This window comes from Lampetra planeri, chromosome 55, assembly GCF_965212315.1.
Source record: "Lampetra planeri chromosome 55, kcLamPlan1.2.h2, whole genome shotgun sequence".
NCBI lineage: Eukaryota > Metazoa > Chordata > Hyperoartia > Petromyzontiformes > Petromyzontidae > Lampetra > Lampetra planeri.
The window spans coordinates 2,341,531-2,363,654 of NC_136161.1; the positions used below are offsets into that span (position 1 = coordinate 2,341,531).

Here is a 22,124-nt window from a genome sequence, read left to right on the forward strand (position 1 = left end):
CACACGGCAGATGCCTGCGCAGCGCGACTCACGACCTCCTCTTGATACCAAGATCCAGGATGGTCGTGTCTATGCGCCGCTTCTCGGTGGCAGCCCCAACAGTCTGGAACGCTATCCCTCTGCACATTCGCAGCATCACCTCAATCGTCTGCTTCAAGTAAGACTTAAAAACTCACCTCTATAATCATGCTTTCGAGCGACTCTGAGCTTGGCTCCGCGCCTCTGGGTTGCGGCCGTTACGTCCGCAAATTTGCGCGCGTCATAAATTGCATGATTATTATTACTACCCCGATCACTACCCCTACCATTATTACTACCCCAACCCCTATCTCAATCTCTATCACTACCGATACCGGAGTGGAAGATAGCGATCTTTACTCAACCCACGCTGTTAAGTGAGAAACACGATGAATGCCGACCCAGCTTAAATATACGCTGCCAAGCTTGGCGGTGTTCATTGTGACGCTGTCTTCCCGACAGCTCTGTTTCTTCACCTGAGGACGGCTGCTTGTGTTGTGGCCGAAACGTCGTGAGAAGTTTATTTTATTATGTTTAATTCTTATTATTTTATTATTTCCCTTCTACGTGACTTTACCGAAAGAACCAAGAAGATGAATCCCTGCAGTCACGAAAGCTTTAAATCGAAATAGAATGCAGCGTATTTCAGTAAATCCATGTGGATCAGTCTATCATAAAATCACTGTGGTAATCACGTTTAGGAAGTTCGATATGCAAGTCCTAACTTGAGGAAGATTGAAACATTTCCCCGAGTATCCTGATACATAAAACTCACGTGTGTTTATGCACTTGCAATGTAGGTGTCAGTCAACACCATGGACACCCTTGCAAACAATATATTCTATATCGATGGGACCCTTTTTGTCAGTATCAAGATAATAAAACAATTATAATAAATTTTACTGTATCTAGCAAGAATACAGAAGGTATTAAGATGTTCAAACACCAAATCTACATCTATTATCATACGGCATCAAGTTTGCATTTTATCACACAATGCTTGTGATAAAACATGCAAACAAACGTGCTTTGATAATAATGTATGCATTGTCCCTAAAACTAATTGAACTACACCACTGTTACACCAGGAAACAATGCCACAATTCTAACAGCACAGAGACAATAAAAAAATCAAAGAATCAATAGCTCGGGTCAAGTAATTCTATCCATGGGACCTATTTCAAGAGATATCCAGGATGAATATTTAAAGTAAAATAATACTGGAAAGGCTTTCTCCTAATTAGTCATGAGAGGTTTTACTCTTTGGTTCTTTCGGTAAAGTCAGGTGTAAAGAAAAAATGTATTAAATAATAGCATACGACGTTTCGATTACAACACAAGCAATCATCATCAGGTACGAATGAATGAGAAAACAAACCTGGATAACTTAGAAATACAATGCAATACAACACAGAGTCGGCTAACATAACTGTGAACACCCTACCTGGTTGATTACGTTCTTACAAAGATTGCTAAATTTGAGAGAGAGACAATAGACATACACATATGTGTCCGTGTCTGCGTTTTGTCTCTCTCTCAAACTTAGCAATCTTTGGAATAACGTAATCAACCAGGTGGCGTGTTGACTGTCATGTTAGCCGACTCTCTGTGTTGTATTGCATTATATTTCTAAGTTTACTAGGTTTGTTTTCTAATTCATTCGTACCTGATGACGATTGCTTGTGTTGCAATCGAAACGTCGTATGCTATTATTTAATTTATTTTTTCTTCCTACGTGACTTTACCGAAAGAACCAAAGAGTAATTCCGGCAGTCACAAAAGCTCCAAATCAAGTTTATGAGAGGTTTATTTGTATTTCCGATTGATGGGATGTGTAAAACATGTGTTATGTGGAACGACAGCTATTGGAAGGAGGTGCACTGTCTATGTGTTTATTGTGTTACTTATGTTCTCCAAAACACCACTGACAATAACATTGTATGGCAAGTCAGACTTGTAATTTTCCCAGAGAGCAAGAACTGCTGACAAGAACAAGTGAAATGAGGCAGTGTTGCTTACATGCAATTGTAGTCGTCGTCGTCTGTGTTTGACCTGGAAAGAGAAGAGTATTCATGCTAAGCAAACAAAGGCATCGCAGTTCAATGCAATTACAAACATTTGTTTCAACATACAATTGCAATACGTGATCCACAAAACATGAAAAAAGAATAATTATGCACGTCATGAGCATAAATAGCATATAATAAATTACCTGTCTGAGCTATCACTGAAATCCACAGCAGAAGATGCGGAGAGACCCAAATCCCTGCCATCTCCGCCACTCCCGTTGTTCTTTATCACTGAGCAGTGTGGTGAGCAATGTTTAAATTCACTAACACCACCGGTTTGAAAACTTCCTCATTTCATAAGTGAACTGACCATGGTCTGGGGCATGAATGTAATGTCAGCAGCATAACAATTGCACACCTCTTTAGTTAGGGCACGCAATGGAACCTTCACAATATTTACTTTATGAAGCGACAGGGTGGAGGGGGGAAAACCACAACACATTTCACTGAAGCCAGGCTTAAGATCTTCATATCAGTGGGTGGCAAATGCTTGAGAGAAAAATAATTATTTTACACAGACCGATGTTTCTGTGTCTGTTGATGACGAAGGCTCAAATGAAATATTCCCACTGCCATAGTACATCATTCTGATATGCAGATGCATTTAGCTTTCGTATAGATTGCATTGGATTGTACAAGCAAGACACGAAGGGCTATCACCCCATCGTGGTTCTCAAGAATTAAAACAACCGAGGGTTGGCTGCTGCGGTGTGTCTTGAACCAGGGTGCTTTGCTGCTCAGAGTGCGCTTCACTCGTGGAACGGACATAATTGACAGAAAGACTGGGAAAAGTTGTCATCAGTGAGGTCAGAATTAGAATCTTTATCCTGGAGAAATCCGTTGAGCTATGCAGCTCTTTTCACAGATGTTCAGTAGGGTGGGCCACAAAGTCACAACAACAAACACGACAAAAAACGATCGGAGTGCAAAGTTTAAAATATGTAATTAAATAAAAATAAATTATATAAGTTCAAATTGCTTAAGTGCACCAATTTCCAAGCTTGGGCCAGGCGAAAAAACAGCAAAGAGAATCCCAGACCACAGCAAGCTACGCTGCTTCACTGCTGATTCTCCCAGTGGAATTCATTTGGCCATATGTGACAAGAGGCCAGCTGGGTAAAATCGGCGCAGAAGGCGCAGAGGCGGGCAACGCCACCAATGAGGTGCACCCTGGAAACTATGCTTGGCTGAGCATCACATGGATTTGGTGAACAGTAGAACGACGTCTGATGATGTTGGCCAACTTCAGCAGCAGGCTGTGATGTCACACAGTGCCATAGGCAGAGAGGTCCATCATTACTGTGCCGGATTTCTGTTAACGATGGAAATCTCAACTAGTTGTGTAATTTTTATTATTATTATTATTATTATTATTTTCATTTTAAACTTTGCATTGGCAGTAGGGTTTTCAGTGGCTTGGTAGTAGCTGTACGGTATATAGGATTTGGTCCTCATATATAATTAATGTACAGTGTTAAGGGTGAAATTAGCATGAATCACGCTATATAAAGTATTGCTATTAAGGATTGGTCGCTTTGTGTGGACGTACGTGCGATTGCAGATTTTGCAGCTCGTGTATATCATCACGGGTCATCTGAATGGCAAAGCTCCTTAATTTCCACCAAGGAACAACCAACTTCACAGGTTTGCATTGGAGACGAGTTGCAACTGGTTCTTGTTTAGTAATACTTTTCCGATAGCTCATTTTCATTGGACATTATAATGAAAGCATATCTGACATGGTTATTATTTTATCCATTTAGATTTATCTGGCCAGGTGGCTCAGCGGCAGAGTGAGTGGCTGGAAATTGAGAGACTGCGAGTTAAAATCTTCATTCGGGGTTGATTCAGCCAATCACATGTCACTGAAGCCAGGCTTAAAATCCCCACATCAGTGGGTGACAAATGCTTGAGAGAAGAATAATTATTTTACACAGCCAATGAAACCAGCCCCTCGACCGATGTTTCCGTACCTGTGGATGACGAAGTCTCAAATAAAATTTTCCCACTGCTGTAGTACATCATTCTGATATGCAGATGCATTTAGCTTTCGTATAGATTGCATTGGATTGTACAAGCAAGACATATTGGGCTATCACCCCATCGTGGTTCTCAAGAATAGAAACAACCGAGGGTTGGCTGCTGCGGTTTGTCTTGAACCAGGGTGCTTTGCTGCTCAGAGTGCACTTAGCTCGTGGAACGGACATACTTGAGAGAAAGACTGAGAAAAGTTGCCATCAGTGAGGTCAGAATCTTTATCCTGGAGAAATCCGTTGAGCTATGAAGCTCTTTTCACAGATGTTCAGTAGGGTGGGCCAGAAAGTCACAAGAAACACTACCAAAAAGACTATCGGAGTGCAAAGTATAAGATAAGTAAATAAAATAAAGCATATAAGTTCAAATTGCTTAAGTGCACAAATTTCCAAGCTTGGGCCAGGCAAAAAAAACAACAGCAAAGAGAGTCCCAGACCACAGCAAGCTACGCTGCTTCACTGCTGATTTTCCCAGTGGATTTCACTTGGCCATATGTGACAGAGCCCAACTTGATAAAAACGGCAGAGAAGACGGAGAGGCGGGCAACGCCACCAGTGAGGTACACGCTGCTTGGCTGAGCATCACATGGATTCAGTGAACAGTAGAACAACGTCTAATGATGTTGGCCAACTTCAGCAGCAGGCCGTGATGTCACACAGTGCCATAGGCAGATAGGTCCATCATTACTGTGACGGATTTCTGTTAACGATGGAAATCTCAACTAGTTGTGTCAATTTTTTTTATTCTTTTTTTCATTTTAAACTTTGCTTGGCAGTAGGGTTTTCAATGGCTTGGTAGCAGTCGTACAGTATATAGGATTTGGTCACTATATATAATGCATGTCCAGTGTTATGGGGTGAAATTAGCATGAATCACGGTATATAAAGTTTTGCTATTAAGGGTCGGATTCTTTGTGTGGACGTACGTGCGATTGCAGATTCTGCAGCTCGTATATATCTCCACGGGTGCTGTGATTGGCAAAGATCCTTTACTTCTACCAAGGCACAACCAACCTCACAGGTTTACATTGGAGACGAGTTGCAACTGGTTATGGTTTAGTAATACTTTTCTGATAGCTCATTTCATTGGACATTACAATAAAAGGTAAAATCTGAGATGGCTATTATTTCATCCATTTAGATTTATCTGACCAGGTGGCTCAGCGGCAGAGTGAGTGGCTCGAAATTGGGAGACTGCGAGTTAAAATCATCATTCGGGGTTGATTCAGCCAATCAAACCAAGAAGAATGAGACACTACCAAGCTCCTAGCTTGGTAGTGTCTCATTCTTCACCTGAAGACGGCTGCTTGCGTTGTAGCCGAAACGTCGTGAGAATTATTTCATTTTATTATGTTTTATTTTTATTATTTTATTACTTCCCTTCTACGTGACTTTACCGAAAGAACCAATAAGATGAATCCCTGCAGTCACGAAAGCTTTAAATCGAAATTTAACCGCCTCTACGGGGAGGGTTTGCACATAACTTTGAGATCCTTCAACAAGCTCCGTAATAAGAAGGCTCAGCTAATCGAGTCTCTCACCTTTCTGAAGAGATGCCGCGACTCTAAGGTAATACCAAACGCATTTACACTAACATCTGAAATTCCTCTTCATATGCACATTCTTTTTGTTAAGGCGCTCTTCCACCTCCAACCCAGTTTATATATAAGCTCCTAGCTTGGTAGTGTCTCATTCTTCACCTGAAGACGGCTGCTTGCGTTGTAGCCGAAACGTCGTGAGAATTATTTCATTTTATTATGTTTTATTTTTATTATTTTATTACTTCCCTTCTACGTGACTTTACCGAAAGAACCAAGAAGATGAATCCCTGCAGTCACGAAAGCTTTAAATCGAAATGTTTAAATTAACTAACACGATCGGTTTGAAAACTTCCTCATTTCATAAGTGAACTGACCATGGCCTGGGGCATGAATGTAATGTCAGCAGCATAACTAAAGAAAAACCTCTTTAGCTAGGGCACGCAATGGAACGTTCACAATATTTACTTTGCTCTTTGGTTCTTTCGGTAAAGTCACGTAGGTATAACATAAATTAAATCACGACGTTTCTGGCGCAACACAAGCGTCCGTCATCAGGTGGGACAACTACAGCAAGAAACAATTGCTATTGTTGCAGTCACGAAAACTTCAAATATTTACTTTATAAAGCGACGGGGTGGAGGGGGGGAAACCGGAACACATGTCACTGAAGCCAGGCTTAAAATCCCCACATCAGTGGGTGACAAATGCTTGAGAGAAGAATAATTATTTTACACAGCCAATGAAACCAGCCCCTCGACCGATGTTTCCGTACCTGTGGATGACGAAGTCTCAAATACAATTTTCCCACTGCTGTAGTACATCATTCTGATATGCAGATGCATTTAGCTTTCGTATAGATTGCATTGGATTGTACAAGCAAGACATGTTGGGCTATCACCCCATCGTGGTTCTCAAGAATAGAAACAACCGAGGGTTGGCTGCTGCGGTTTGTCTTGAACCAGGGTGCTTTGCTGCTCAGAGTACACTTAGCTCGTGGAACGGACATACTTGAGAGAAAGACTGAGAAAAGTTGCCATCAGTGAGGTCAGAATCTTTATCCTGGAGAAATCCGTTGAGCTATGAAGCTCTTTTCACAGATGTTCAGTAGGGTGGGCCAGAAAGTCACAAGAAACACTACCAAAAAGACTATCGGAGTGCAAAGTATAAGATAAGTAAATAAAAATAAAGTATATAAGTTCAAATTGCTTAAGTGTACAAATTTCCAAGCTTGGGCCAGGCCAAAAAACAACAGCAAAGAGAGTCCCAGACCACAGCAAGCTACGCTGCTTCACTGCTGATTTTCCCAGTGGATTTCACTTGGCCATATGTGACAGAGCCCAACTGGATAAAAACGGCAGAGAAGGCGGAGAGGCGGGCAACGCCACCAGTGAGGTACACGCTGCTTGGCTGAGCATCACATGGATTCAGTGAACAGTAGAACAACGTCTAATAATGTTGGCCAACTTCAGCAGCAGGCCGTGATGTCACACAGTGCCATAGGCAGATAGGTCCATCATTACTGTGACGGATTTCTGTTAACGATGGAAATCTCAACTAGTTGTGTCAATTTTTTTATTCTTTTTTTCATTTTAAACTTTGCTTGGCAGTAGGGTTTTCAATGGCTTGGTAGCAGTCGTACAGTATATAGGATTTGGTCACTATATATAATGAATGTCCAGTGTTATGGGGTGAAATTAGCATGAATCACGGTATATAAAGTTTTGCTATTAAGGGTCGGATTCTTTGTGTGGACGTACGTGCGATTGCAGATTCTGCAGCTCGTGTATATCTCCACGGGTGCTGTGATTGGCAAAGATCCTTTACTTCTACCAAGGCACAACCAACCTCACAGGTTTACATTGGAGACGAGTTGCAACTGGTTATGGTTCAGTAATACTTTTCTGATAGCTCATTTCATTGGACATTACAATAAAAGGTAAAATCTGAGATGGCTATTATTTCATCCATTTAGATTTATCTGACCAGGTGGCTCAGCGGCAGAGTGAGTGGCTCGAAATTGGGAGACTACGAGTTAAAATCATCATTCGGGGTTGATTCAGCCAATCAAACCACTGCGGTCTACAAATGAGTCCCAATTTTCACGGGATCAGCTGTAGTTTTCCTACTGATACACTCGTCCCCAAAATATTAATGTAGAACTTCCACCATTGGTTTAAGGCTATAAACAGCAGATGAGAACCACATCACTGCTCGTCTGAGTAGTAAATCACTATGACAGTATAACATTTATCTGCAATTAGACTGGCAGAAAATCAAAATTTGTAAGTAAATTTGAACAACTTTGGCAAAACTACATCTCCTTTTCCGTTTCTGCTTCTAACGCGTGGTGGTACTTTCTTCACGCAGCACTCAACGGGGCTTTTCTATTTTAAAATTGATGTAATTACGTGTTAATATATCTTCATGTAATTCTCGGTTTGTGCGAGCATGGATAATTCCATCAATTTCCTTTGCATCAAATATATTTGCTACAGAGCTGAGCCAGTATTGTATTTAGTTATGAGAACTTAATAAATAAGGCTGCACTGTTGCAGACATCTTTCAGAAGAACACTACTAGAAAACATAACAATAATTGTGCCTGGCACAGTTTTTGAGGGTGAACCAGGATCCAAATTTTGATATATATTAAGTTGGACAAGAGTGGGTTGCAATTCCATTGGACAACTAAACTAAATTATAAAACAACAACAACATAGCAATGTGATGTATGTATCAGAAAAATTGACATTTGGCAAATACAATAGAATTAAATATGAAAAGTGTTCAACGAAGCGTGGAGAAGTGCATCTTCAGGCGTACATTGAGGTACAGGTAAGTTTGAAACATTTTTCTGAAAAAATACCTGTAAATTACTCATTCTGGATAACACAGAGCAATATCTCCCCTATTGCGAAAACATGGCAGCACGCCACTGATCTCTGCCCTCAGTGAGGCTTTCCTAGCTAAACAAAAACTACAATCACGTTCACTTCCCTCTAGCGTATTATGGTCGGTTATGTGACACATGAAGGAGTGGCAGCCTAAGGCGTGTGCATTCCTGAGGCTGTGGAGATGGAGATACCATCAGCAAGTCACTGCAACCTGCTCTTCATGAAGCTTTGCAGCCTACACTTGTTTAACTAGGGGCGCCATGGTAGCGATATGGTATCACCCTCGCCTGATATGCAGGAAGTTCGTGAATTGGATCCCGACCCTGATGCCTGATGTTCATTTGGAGTTTCCATGTTCTCCCCGTGGTCGCGTGGATTGCCTATGTACTGTGCGAAATAAGTTCAACGTACATATATACATTGGAAGGCTAAGTTTAAATGAGGGATTGGTTGAAGGAAATTGGTCGAGGGTCATGGAAGGTTCCAGAAAACATGGGAAAGACAATAAAAGGTGGAATAGAAGGGGGTTCGGGGTGGCGACTGAACAGAACAACTTCCTGATGTGTAACATGCTTTTTCGGAAGACGTAATAAAGATTAAGTTCAACTCCTTTACATTAGGTTTGCATTCACCTCCACCGATCTGGTTTCGCTGCATCGCGTGCCAAGCCGTGGCACTACAATGGGAGAGATTCGCCTGGCAGCTTCTGTCAGCTTGCTGTGCAGACGCATTGGCTCCCAACACTTGAACAGTGGTGACCACATTCCCCAACCCCTATTACTAACTCTTACCTCTATCATTGTCCCAACCGATATCACTCCCACATGTCCTCCTGTCACCATAACTACACCACCACTTTTAATAACCCCTCTCTTTATTTTAAACACTATCAACTTATTTATAATTTTACATTTTTTTGTAAAGAGCGTTAAATTAAGGTGCTGCTATATAAATCTGAATGAAATTAAAAATGTTTTTATTTAGTTTCAGGAATGTAGGGCAGTTAAATTATTTTGTAATGAAACGCAAATTGGGCCCAGTAAATCAATGCCAGTGGGTTTGAGCTGCATTCCCTACAATAACAAACCCTCTCGCAATGCATTGTGCCAGCAACGTTTAGTAATTGTTATTTTAATATATAAGTAAATTACATTTAGTAAAACTGTACTTTTTATTTATTTAAGGGTTTTGGATGGTGCGCAATAGCTACCATTAGGTAACTATTTTTATGTCCATTTGGAAACTGGTTATCAGAAAACATTTTAACGTATTCAATTCTCATATGGCCACATGGTGGCAACTGAACACCGGCAGGACTGATGCGCACCTCTCTTTGATTTAAACAAAACTATTATTGAGTGTTCGACGAGCCTAATGACTTTAGTTACATTTTACTCATGGGGCTATAAAGTTACGTAGCCCCGAGGAACGCCCAAGGAATAGTCTCGAAGAGCATAATGATGAAGGCGGTTGAGTCTGTTTAGTGATTCATTAGGAGCTGATATGTAAGCAGCATTACAGTAGTCAAAAAGTGGTAGAATGATAGGCAACAATTTGCAGGCACAATAGAATGGGTAAACAATGTTTGTTTTTGTGTAGTGACATAGTGCTGGCTGCTGGTGAAAAAGGAAATCTGCGTTGTACTAGCAGTACTGATGTCAGAAGGCCATGAGAGATACGAGAGGGGGACATTTAGGGGAAAGGTCACAGAGAGGGCCCATTGGGAAGCTTCAGGAATACACTAGTAGGTTCCAGAGAGGGGGCGTGGCCAGGGCGGAGCGAGGCCACGCTGAGAAAATAAAAGGGGCCCCTGTCAGGGACCTCGGGCTGTGGTTGGAGTGGGATCCCCGTCGTGCTGCTGAAGTATATCGTCACCATTCTTCGTTGTCGTCTCCGTTTTCACCATCTCAGGGCGCTGCTAGTCAGACAGCCTACAAACTGTTCTAACTAAATAGTGTCGCTGATAATAGATGGACTACATATTAAGTGTGTTAATCCCGATGGTGTTCGCTAAATAAAGAAGTGCCTCCAAGTCTTATCGTCTCAGAGTTATTCACTATATCTGTAAGTCTATGTGTTTGTGTGTGTTGGTCCATGTCTGTAAGTGTGTGTAAGTTGATGTGTGTGTCAGCCTTTTTTACCCGGGCAATGCCGGGAACTTCCCGCTAGTAATAATATAATCTTGATTTTAAGCTTTCGTGACTGCAGGAATCCATACCCTTAGGTCCTTTCTTTAAAGTCACGTAGGTAGAAATAAAACAATAAATCACGACGCTTCGATAGCAACACAAGCCATCATCTTCAGGTGAAAATCGCGACAGCCGCGATGTCTGCTGTGAGCAGCACGATGTCTGCTGCCTTGTGAAGAGAAGCTATTACCAGCAAGAGTTCATATACGTTTTTGAGAACAAAGGTAGCCGAAGTAGTGGTAATGGGGTATTATAGTGTAAAGGTAATAAATAGTGTGGAATGTTAAAGGAAATTAACTTAGATTAGCATCTTGCTTTGAAGCTTTCATGACTGCAGGAATCCATACTATTTGGTTATTTCGGTAAAGTCACGTAGGTATAATGAACTTACCATAAGAACGGCTCGGGGGAGAGAGAGAGAGAGAATATGTGTTTTAATGAGAGAAGCATGTAAAGTTAATGAAAAAATTAGCAAGTTAATGTCAGTTTGTGTAACAAAGAGTAGGATATCTTGGTTCTTTCGGTAAGGTCACGTGACTTTTCCGAAAGAACCAATAATATGAATTCCTGAAGTCACGAAAGCTTGAAATCAAAGAGTAGCATGTTAAAGTTAATGAAAAAAGCAGGTAAAAGTACATTAGCAACATCAATGAGAATATCATGTTAAAGGCAATGAGAAATGAGCAAGTCGATGCAGTCATGCCGGTGGTTGCATGTCCATGTGTGACAAAAGCAGCCGTGTTAGTGATCCAAAAGATGACCGTGCTAACGCGTTAGGGTGTGGAGCACGCTCCTCCTACGGAGCCCACCATTGTGGAGCTCATCGTTGCGGAGCTTCGCTGTTACGGAGCTGGCTGCCACAAAACTTGCTGCTGCTCCTGCCGCGGGGCTGGCTGCCGCGGGGCTGGCTGCCGCGGGGCTGGCTGCCGCGGGGCTGGCTGCCGCGGGGCTGGCTGCCGCGGGGCTGGCTGCCGCGGGGCTGGCTGCCGCGGGGCTGGCTGCCGCGGGGCTGGCTGCCGCGGGGCTGGCTGCCGCGGGGCTGGCTGCCGCGGGGCTGGCTGCCGCGGGGCTGGCTGCCGCGGGGCTGGCTGCCGCGGGGCTGGCTGCCGCGGCGCTGGCTGCCGCGGGGCTGGCTGCCGCGGGGCTGGCTGCCGCGGGGCTGGCTGCCGCGGGGCTGGCTGCCGCGGGGCTGGCTGCCGCGGGGCTGGCTGCCGCGGGGCTGGCTGCCGCGGGGCTGGCTGCCGCGGGGCTGGCTGCCGCGGGGCTGGCTGCCGCGGGGCTGGCTGCCGCGGGGCTGGCTGCCGCGGGGCTGGCTGCCGCGGGGCTGGCTGCCGCGGGGCTGGCTGCCGCGGGGCTGGCTGCCGCGGGGCTGGCTGCCGCGGGGCTGGCTGCCGCGGGGCTGGCTGCCGCGGGGCTGGCTGCCGCGGGGCTGGCTGCCGCGGGGCTGGCTGCCGCGGGGCTGGCTGCCGCGGGGCTGGCTGCCGCGGGGCTGGCTGCCGCGGGGCTGGCTGCCGCGGGGCTGGCTGCCGCGGGGCTGGCTGCCGCGGGGCTGGCTGCCGCGGGGCTGGCTGCCGCGGGGCTGGCTGCCGCGGGGCTGGCTGCCGCGGGGCTGGCTGCCGCGGGGCTGGCTGCCGCGGGGCTGGCTGCCGCGGGGCTGGCTGCCGCGGGGCTGGCTGCCGCGGGGCTGGCTGCCGCGGGGCTGGCTGCCGCGGGGCTGGCTGCCGCGGGGCTGGCTGCCGCGGGGCTGGCTGCCGCGGGGCTGGCTGCCGCGGGGCTGGCTGCCGCGGGGCTGGCTGCCGCGGGGCTGGCTGCCGCGGGGCTGGCTGCCGCGGGGCTGGCTGCCGCGGGGCTGGCTGCCGCGGGGCTGGCTGCCGCGGGGCTGGCTGCCGCGGGGCTGGCTGCCGCGGGGCTGGCTGCCGCGGGGCTGGCTGCCGCGGGGCTGGCTGCCGCGGGGCTGGCTGCCGCGGGGCTGGCTGCCGCGGGGCTGGCTGCCGCGGGGCTGGCTGCCGCGGGGCTGGCTGCCGCGGGGCTGGCTGCCGCGGGGCTGGCTGCCGCGGGGCTGGCTGCCGCGGGGCTGGCTGCCGCGGGGCTGGCTGCCGCGGGGCTGGCTGCCGCGGGGCTGGCTGCCGCGGGGCTGGCTGCCGCGGGGCTGGCTGCCGCGGGGCTGGCTGCCGCGGGGCTGGCTGCCGCGGGGCTGGCTGCCGCGGGGCTGGCTGCCGCGGGGCTGGCTGCCGCGGGGCTGGCTGCCGCGGGGCTGGCTGCCGCGGGGCTGGCTGCCGCGGGGCTGGCTGCCGCGGGGCTGGCTGCCGCGGGGCTGGCTGCCGCGGGGCTGGCTGCCGCGGGGCTGGCTGCCGCGGGGCTGGCTGCCGCGGGGCTGGCTGCCGCGGGGCTGGCTGCCGCGGGGCTGGCTGCCGCGGGGCTGGCTGCCGCGGGGCTGGCTGCCGCGGGGCTGGCTGCCGCGGGGCTGGCTGCCGCGGGGCTGGCTGCCGCGGGGCTGGCTGCCGCGGGGCTGGCTGCCGCGGGGCTGGCTGCCGCGGGGCTGGCTGCCGCGGGGCTGGCTGCCGCGGGGCTGCGAGAGGAAGACTGGTCAAACCAGGTTGTGGAACTGGTCGCTGCGCTGGTTATTCACGTCCTTCCAGTGGTTGCTCAACTTAAACCCATCTTCTTGGTTGAAGTTTTCTCTATGTTTCTATATCTAGATAGTTCCATGTACAAATCTTTGAAGGTATCCCGAAGGTTTGCAGAGTACCTTGGTCTCTGAAAAAACAATATCGTGTGAGCCCACAGCATTATAACAATGGTCAGCTACGGTAGAGGTATTGGTTCTGCCATGATTCAGATCTGCCTTGTGTTCGCGTACCCGGTCCGCGACATGTCACTCATTGCAAAAGCAACGTTTGTGGGGAATAATAGCCATTATCTATACTTTTTAGGCATTAGAAATGATAAAATAACACTTACTACCCAAGAACAAAAATCGTGTTACATCGTGTATAATCGGTAACGTTTCGGGCAATGACCCTTCTTCATCACAGCACATCAGTGGAGAGGCCGGTAGAGAGACAGGGAGGACGATGAGAGTTGGAGACTGAACTCGCTTACATCTTGGGTCCCGGTGAGAATCACACTGTAACGATGTTTCCTGATGAACACTTCTTAAATTGTCTTGTCAATCGTCCCATGCAGCCAAAGGATACGACTAAGGTTGCATGAGGCAAGATGAACAGATACTTTGTTTACAGCATATCAAATATACAAACTAGATTCGAAGCTTTTGTAACTGCATGGATTACTCTTTGGTTCTTTTGGTAAAGTCACATAGAAAATCAAATTAAATAATAGAATACGATGTTTCTATTGCAACACAAGCAACCATCATCAGGTAAGCATGAATGAGAAAACAAACATAGTAAACTTAGAAATATAATGCAATACAACACAGAGAGTCGGCTAACACAACAGTCAACACCCCACCTGGTTGATTACGTTCTTCCAAAGATTGCTAAATTTGAGAGAGAGACAAAACACAGACATGTAGACGTATAAACAGACACACATGCAGAGAGAGACACACAGAGACACAGAGAGAGAGAGATACACAAGACAAAACAGAAAGACAACGCCTCTTGTGTCGAGGCTTTAAATAGATAGAGGGGGGAGAGGGTGGGAGCAGAGAGAGGTGGGGTAGATAAACAATGAGAGAGTTGTGTGAAATTCCGGACAATAGTGGCCGGAGGAGAGACAATGGACTTATAAACAAACCAGCACGGCAATATTTAGAGCAAGAAAATAGGAAGTTTGAGAAAGTTAATTTAGTAAAATTAGGAAGTGTAATGCAATTCAACACAGAGAGTCGGTTAACACACAGTTAACGCATAGCCTGGTTGATTGCGTTATTCCAATGAATGCTAAATTAGAAGTTTTTTTCCCATGGACAGTTGTACGTGGCTCTGTCTATATCTAAAAATCTTCAGCGGATCAAAGTGTTCATCAAGGATAGTGAACTGCAGGGAAACCTTTTGAAAAGTGATGAGAGATTCACACAAAATATCGTATACCAAGAAATCTTCCAAAGTCCTTATTTTCACTTTTTTAAGTTAAGAAAATTGTATTTATGTGCAACAATTCCTAAAATTTTTACAATAAAACAAGAACACGTAAATGTAAACTTTAATATTACAGCTTCCGTCCTAGGATGGGCAAAAGGCTAGTATAATATAATTTGATATTACAAAGCCTGAACTAAACCCGAAGTTTCCCATATGCTAAGGATTTTGCGGATCACGGATTTGCTCATTGTGACCATTTTGAAGAACATAAAGCCGGTGATGGGCAAGGGGTTGCTATATATAGGATAATTTGTCACTTTACGTTCAAATTTTCAATAAAGGGAGCCAAACATGTATATATGTATTTTTATGTCTAACTTCTATACCACCATTAGTAGCCAACCATATCTCGGAGTGTATACCTGCAGGACTGTAAACATTGTTGAGGTCTTAATAATTATATTGATAACGTGCAATGTTTTATCCCAAATGTGCTGTGCTGAGTGTTCAACCATGGCGGTTCAAGCACCCACAGTAGAACATATATTGGCGGAGTTGAAAACGAGGGTCAAGGTAGCTTTAAAATATGCAACGAATCCAAGTACAACCTTAAGAAAAAGATGTGAGTATCGCTTTTCTTAGATATGCTTGGACCCTATGTCACTTCTTTTCAATGTCAAACATTTGTACTCCCAAATATCTTCTGTTAATAATTACATATTTTCAGTTAAAGTGCTGTTAATGCTCAGCCAATAAATTCACATCGAATTGTTATAATTCCCCAAATTTTTTGTGGGGCAGCTGGGGAGAGTTTGGATAGTTTGATGACTTATTATATACCTATTATTATTTAAATTAGTTCATAGAATATCGGTGTTGGTGTGACATTAATTCTCACAAGGACAGGTGCGTATTGCCCAACTTTGAAGGTCTTTTGGTAGAGACGTGTTAACGTCATAACCCAATTCTGTCGAGCCTGTGGCCCTGATTGGACAGAGTCACTTTAGTGCATCTCTAGCGGGTCCTATAAGTCTGCCAGAAATCTGAGTAGTGAACACGACACACCAAAATATGTGCAACACTTCATGCAAAGCACTGGTTTATACAGATCCATCAGAGAACCATCCAACCCACTCTCTTTGATCGTGGCTACGTGTCTCGTTCTCACCGATCACCTGATAGCAATCCCCTGACACACCACACCTGGAATCTACGTAACACTTCCTCTTCAGACACTAGCTACTGACTAGACACTCACACTCTTCAGAAGTTCACACTCACTACTCACTAATTATGCACACTCATCGTGCACTCACCAAAAACCACTGACTATGACATCCACTCAAAATTAATTCACAAGTCAATCACGACTTCGCAATCACCAGGCGTTCACACTCACCAGCTATAGCTTGAACAAAAGAATCAATTTTAATGGATATATCATTACATCTTTACAAGTCGAGTTCTGTCATTGCCAATAATTTCACACTCACTCAGGATTGTAATTCACGTCAATTTTGGTAAAATTCCTTTACCAGAGTTTTCCATACTCATGATTCATAATAATGTATCCGTATTTATCAATGAGATCTTCAAATTAAAAACACAGGTTAAAATAGATATGGCAGTTTTTTGTTTTTCTCCGTATGTCTTTCCTCTCCCCTATCTCTGTGCTCACCTCTGCTGTTTGCTTCACCGCTGTCTGCTCTCTTGTGTCCCTTGCTTTCACTGGCTTCTCTGAGCGGGATTGCTACTCGACCCCCTATGATTTATCATCTCTGCTTTCCCACATTAGTATAACTACTTCAAGTAGTCTTTTGAAGCCAAGACCAATGTCAGGATCCATAGATTCATCAGCTATTAGCTGGTAGATTTTGAGGACGTAAGTTACGGCCAAAATTGAGTTTCTTCCCTCCACAAAGCACACGCTGCTTTGGTATCGTAAAGTTTGATAATACTTTTATGATCTAGCGACCTTAACTTGGGACATATTATTTGATCTTTGCTAAGATCCACCCTTTGCTATGCCTCCCTCACGATGAGTCGATCTTGCCAACGTAGATTTCAACAGATCCCGTCAATGTGTAAAGTGGCCTTACGTCTGCCTGGCACACACTGTTTGAGCCCAGTTGATGCATTTATGCAAATTGTGTCACATGCCAAAATTAAGCCTAGTTTAAATATCCGTCATACCCAAAGTTTGCATACAGGCTGACAAACACACAAAAACGTCAAACATAAAAAAATGCCTTGCCCTCACTTTTTCATCTGTGCTTGTTATCATAAAGTATGCAGTTATCATGAATATAATTATTTGAGTTCACGTTCATCTTTGCAATTGAAATCTGCTCTTTGACATGTCTGATATATGATGCTTCGTATCAGCTCTGTGCTCTGTTTGATGAATGTGTGTATGACAACAATTGCTTACATGCCATATGTAAGAACAATACTAATTATATTTCGATTTAAAGCTTCCGTGACTGCAGGGATTCATCTTCTTGGTTCTTTCGGTAAAGTCACGTAGAAGGGAAGTAATAAAATAATAAAAATAAAACATAATAAAATAATTGTCACGACGTTTCGGCCACAACACAAGCAGCCGTCCTCAGGTGAAGACCAGGTTTGTTGAGGCGACAGCGTCTAAAAGAAAACACCACCACGCTTGGAGCGTCTATTTAAGCTGGTTCGGAAGGGGGGGTGGGAAATGCGCATTGACAAAATAATCTGCATATCAAGCGGAATTTAGCATATTTATGGGAAATTCAGGAATGCTATTAGTGCTATTTGTGAAATGCTAATCCTGCATAATGCCCATGAATTATACAGGATTAGCAGCATCAAAGGGAGGGGGATAGGGGTAGCATTAATAAAGGGAAGGAATGTTAATAGTATGTAGCTGCAGGCACTAAACAACAACGTAAAACGCTAAAGTATAAACTACATAGTATTAAATTGTATACTGTATTACTATACACTACCCTATGTCTTAGAATAATACATAGTGTAATATTACACTATGTATTATTATACCCACCCAACACTGCTGTATATTCACTAAACAATTTCGATACTATATATTACCTTATGCATTGTATTAAACATTACACTTTAATACTATTTATTATTATACAATATGCTACACACCAGAGGTGTGGACTCGAGTCATGTGACTTGGACTCGAGTCAGACTCGAGTCATGAATTTGATGACTTGCGACTCGACTTGGACTTGCATAACAATGACTTTGTCCCACCTATGAGATGTGGACTCGAGTCATGTGACTTGGACTCGAGTCAGACTCGAGTCATGAATTTGATGACTTGCGACTCGACTTGGACTTGCATAACAATGACTTTGTCCCACCTCTGCTACACACTATACCATTGACCGTCGCGTGAACGGAGAAAAGAATCCATTCCCTGCGGAGAATACAAGATATATAGTCAATGTCAGTGAGTGGAACGTGGTCTGAAAGTCACCGTAAACGTGGACACAATCAGTTAAGATCCGAAATGGTTAATTACGTTCTTCCAATGATTTATAAGCCGGAATCCATCTTCTCGGTTGAAATTGTCTCTGTGTTTGTATATGTGGATCGCCTCATGAACGAATCTCTCATGGTAGCCAGATGGCTTGCAGAGAACCTCTGTCTTGGAGAAATCAATATCATGTGGGTCATTATTTCACGATTAGCTATCTTAACTAATCGGAAACGTGGAAATTCTATATGAGGGTACAAAAAATGTATCTTCAGTGACACGTTGCAACCAAGGCTTTTGTATTCCTTAAGGAGGCTTTCCATGCCAAGTAGTGTACTGTAAAATGCATCATCTCGAAGAAGTTCACGAATCTGAGGACCAACAAAGACACCTTCCTTTATCTTAGCTTCACTTAACCTTGGATATTTTCCACGAAGGTATTTGAAAGCTGCTTGTGTTTGGTCCATAGATTTGAAAAAGTTCTTCATGAGACCCAGCTTGATGTGTAAAGGTGGTAACAAAATTTTACTTGATGCAACAAGTGGTGGATGTTATACACTTTTCCTCCCAGGCTCCAATGACTGTAGGAGTGGCCAATCTATCTTGATGTAGTGGGAATCTCTAGCACGACTATCCCATTCGCAAAAAAACAGCAGTACTTTGTGTACCCAGTCTGTAGACCAAGCAAGAGAGCAACATAGTTTATACACCTCAAAAGTTGTTTCATGTTGTCATAGGTTTCCATCATATGGATTGCCTGACCAACTGGAATTGATGGCAAAACATAACCATAATGCAGCAAAACAGCTTAAAGGTTCATCTTCGATTAATCAATTAACAATCTCCACTCATCTGGATCATGAACGATGTTAAGGGCTGCCATCACATCCATCGATGTTGATGTAGGCTACAAAATCACGTTCCATGAAGAAGAATGGGACAAGATCCGTTTGACTAACCCTAACATCACCTGCCAGGAGATTCCACTGCTGTAGTCTGGAGCCCAATAGCTCTGCCTTACTCTTGGGTAGTTCCAAATCCCTGACAATGTCTTTCAGTTCGCCTTGTGTTATGAGGTGTGGATCAGATGAGGAGGATGGGAGAACATCTGGGTCATGTGACCTTGATGGTTCAGGACCAGAAGTTTCATCCTCTTTCTCGTCTGACTCAAGTGAGAATGATTCTGGTGCATCAGGAACCGGCAGTCCTCCATTTTGTACTGGGCGTAGAGCTGATGGAATATTTGGATAATACACAGTCCACTTTTTATTCTTTGACAGACCTTTCCCAACTGGAGGCGCCATGCAGAAGTTACAATTGCTGATATTACCTGTTGGCTCTCTCCAAATAATTGGCACTGAAAAAGGCATAGATTAATATTTCCTGTTCAACCACTGGCGAAGATTTGTTACACAAGTGCAGCAGGATATGTGTGGGGCCCTGTTGTATACAGTGAGGGAAAAAAGTATTTTATCCCCTGCTGATTTTGTACGTTTGCCCACTGACAAAGAAACGATCAGTCTATAATTTTGATGGTAGGTTTATTTGAACAGTGAGAGACAGAATAACAAAAAAAAATCCAGAAAAACGCATGTCAAAAATGTTATGAATTGATTTGCATTTTAATGAGGGAAATAAGTATTTGACCCCTCTGCAAAACATGACTTAGTACTTGGTGGCAAAACCCTTGTTGGCAATCACAGAGGTCAGACGTTTCTTGTAGTTGGCCACCAGGTTTGCACACATCTCAGGAGGGATTTTGTCCCACTCCTTTTTGCAGATCTTCTCCAAGTCATTAAGGTTTCGAGGCTGACGTTTGGCAACTCGAACCTTCAGCTCCCTCCACAGATTTTCTATGGGATTAAGGTCTGGAGACTGGCTAGGCCACTCCAGGACCTTAATGTGCTTCTTCTCAGGATTTGATGGTACATGGCCCCGTCCATCGTCCCTTTGGTGCGGTGAAGTTGTCCTGTCTCCTGAGCAGAAAAACACCCCCAAAGCATAATGTTTCCACCTCCATGTTTGACGGTGGAGATGGTGTTCTTGGGGTCAAAGGCAGCATTCCTCCTCCTCCAAACACGGCGAGTTGAGTTGATGCCAAAGAGCTCCATTTTGGTCTCATCTGACCACAACACTTTCACCCAGTTGTCCTCTGAATCATTCAGATGTTTATTGGCAAACTTCAAACGGGCATGTATATGTGCCTTCTTGAGCAGGGGGATCTTGCGGGCGCTGCAGGATTTCAGTCCTTCACAGCGTAGTGTGTTACCAACTGTTTTCTTGGTGGCTATGGTCCCAGCTGCCTTGCGATCATTGACAAGATCCTCCCGTGTAGTTCTGGGCTGATTCCTCACCGTTCTCATGATCATTGCAACTCCACGAGGTGAGATCTTGCATGGAGCCCCAGGCCGAGGGAGATTGACAGTTTTTTTTTGTGTTTCTTCCATTTGCGAATAATCGCACCAACTGTTGTCACCTTCTCACCAAGCTGCTTGGCGATGGTCTTGTAGCCCATTCCAGCCTTGTGTAGGTCTACAATCTTGTCCCTGACCTCATTGGAGAGCTCTTTGGTCTTGGCCATAGTGGAGAGTTTGGAATCTGATTGATTTCTTCTGTGAACAGGTGTCTTTTATACAGGTAACAAGCTGAGATTAGGAGTGTGCTCCTAATCTCAGCTCGTTACCTGTATAAAAGACACCCGAGAGCCAGAACTCTTTCTGATTGAGAGGGGGTCATATACTTATTTCCCTCATTAAAATGCAAATCAATTTATAACATTTTTGACATGCGTTTTTCTGGATTTTGTTGTTGTTATTCTGTCTCTCACTGTTCAAATAAACCTACCATTAATATTATAGACTGATCATTTTTTTGTCAGTGGGCAAACGTACAAAATCAGCAGGCGATTAAATACTTTTTTCCCTCACTGTATATAGGCCTTTTTCCAAAAAATTATATTAAGAATAATTCTTCCAATATATATATTTTTAATAATCGATCGGGGGGAGCATGGGACATGAACGGATGAGGCACACCCCACCCCTCACACCCAGTCGCCTTGCCACATTAATAGCAACTCGAGGGAGAAGGCCATAAAGAGCCATTAAATAATAAACTTGGGGGCAAAGGGAGGTTAACGACGATCTGGAAAATCTCCAGATTGTCAAAGGACCATATGACATCATCTCCATGGACGTTTTTACGTTGCACAAACATCTCCAGACACAGAGCAGGGGCAAACGGACATTACAATTGGAGTTTTCTTTAACGGTACAAGTTCGAAGCTTGGATATAAGAATAATTCGACATTATAGACTGCAGTCTACATTAGTGGCTTTATTATTACTTATTATATTTCACCCTTATTCACCTCATATATTGTTTCTCATTGTATCTCTCTATCTACGTGACTTTACCAAGAGAACCAAGGAATATGAATTCCGGCAGTGAAGAAAGCTTAAATGAAAACTTAGTTATATCTCCAACCTCAGGATATCAAAATATAACTCAAGAATAAAAAGCACGGATCCCTGGATACAGACAGGGAGCAAAGGTTAATAAAACCCTTGAAATACCGGAGGTAACAACTAACGGTACATTACAAATCTTGGTTAGACATAAACCAGATAATAATCATGAGGTATTAGACCTAAGGTAACTCAAAAGAGATACAAGGAAAATAGGTCAAACACACAAGACCAGATAATATGTATTCCATGGAATCAGAGCCTCCCGGCCGCCTTTGTCTTCCAACAATTTGATAACACATGGTAGCAATAAAATACGTATGAAGGGGGGGTGCCTCCCCTTGAGATATACAAACACCACGAAGGCATAGGGGGGTGGGAATG

General features: G+C 44.5%; 1 protein-coding gene and 1 long non-coding RNA gene across 2 annotated transcripts in view; both read right to left on the minus strand.

Moving 5' to 3' along the window:
• Positions 1-2,305, minus strand: part of LOC144735520 (uncharacterized) — a 29,796-nt gene extending 27,491 nt beyond the window's left edge. Inside the window, exons 1-2 of the long non-coding RNA XR_013588646.1 lie at positions 2,231-2,305; positions 2,038-2,070 (exon numbers count right to left, since the gene is read on the minus strand). This is a non-coding gene — a long non-coding RNA (uncharacterized LOC144735520). The remainder of the gene's footprint in view (positions 1-2,037; positions 2,071-2,230) is intronic.
• Positions 1-22,124, minus strand: part of LOC144735516 (scavenger receptor cysteine-rich domain-containing protein DMBT1-like) — a 376,933-nt gene that overhangs the window by 114,413 nt on the left and 240,396 nt on the right. The window lies entirely within an intron of this gene.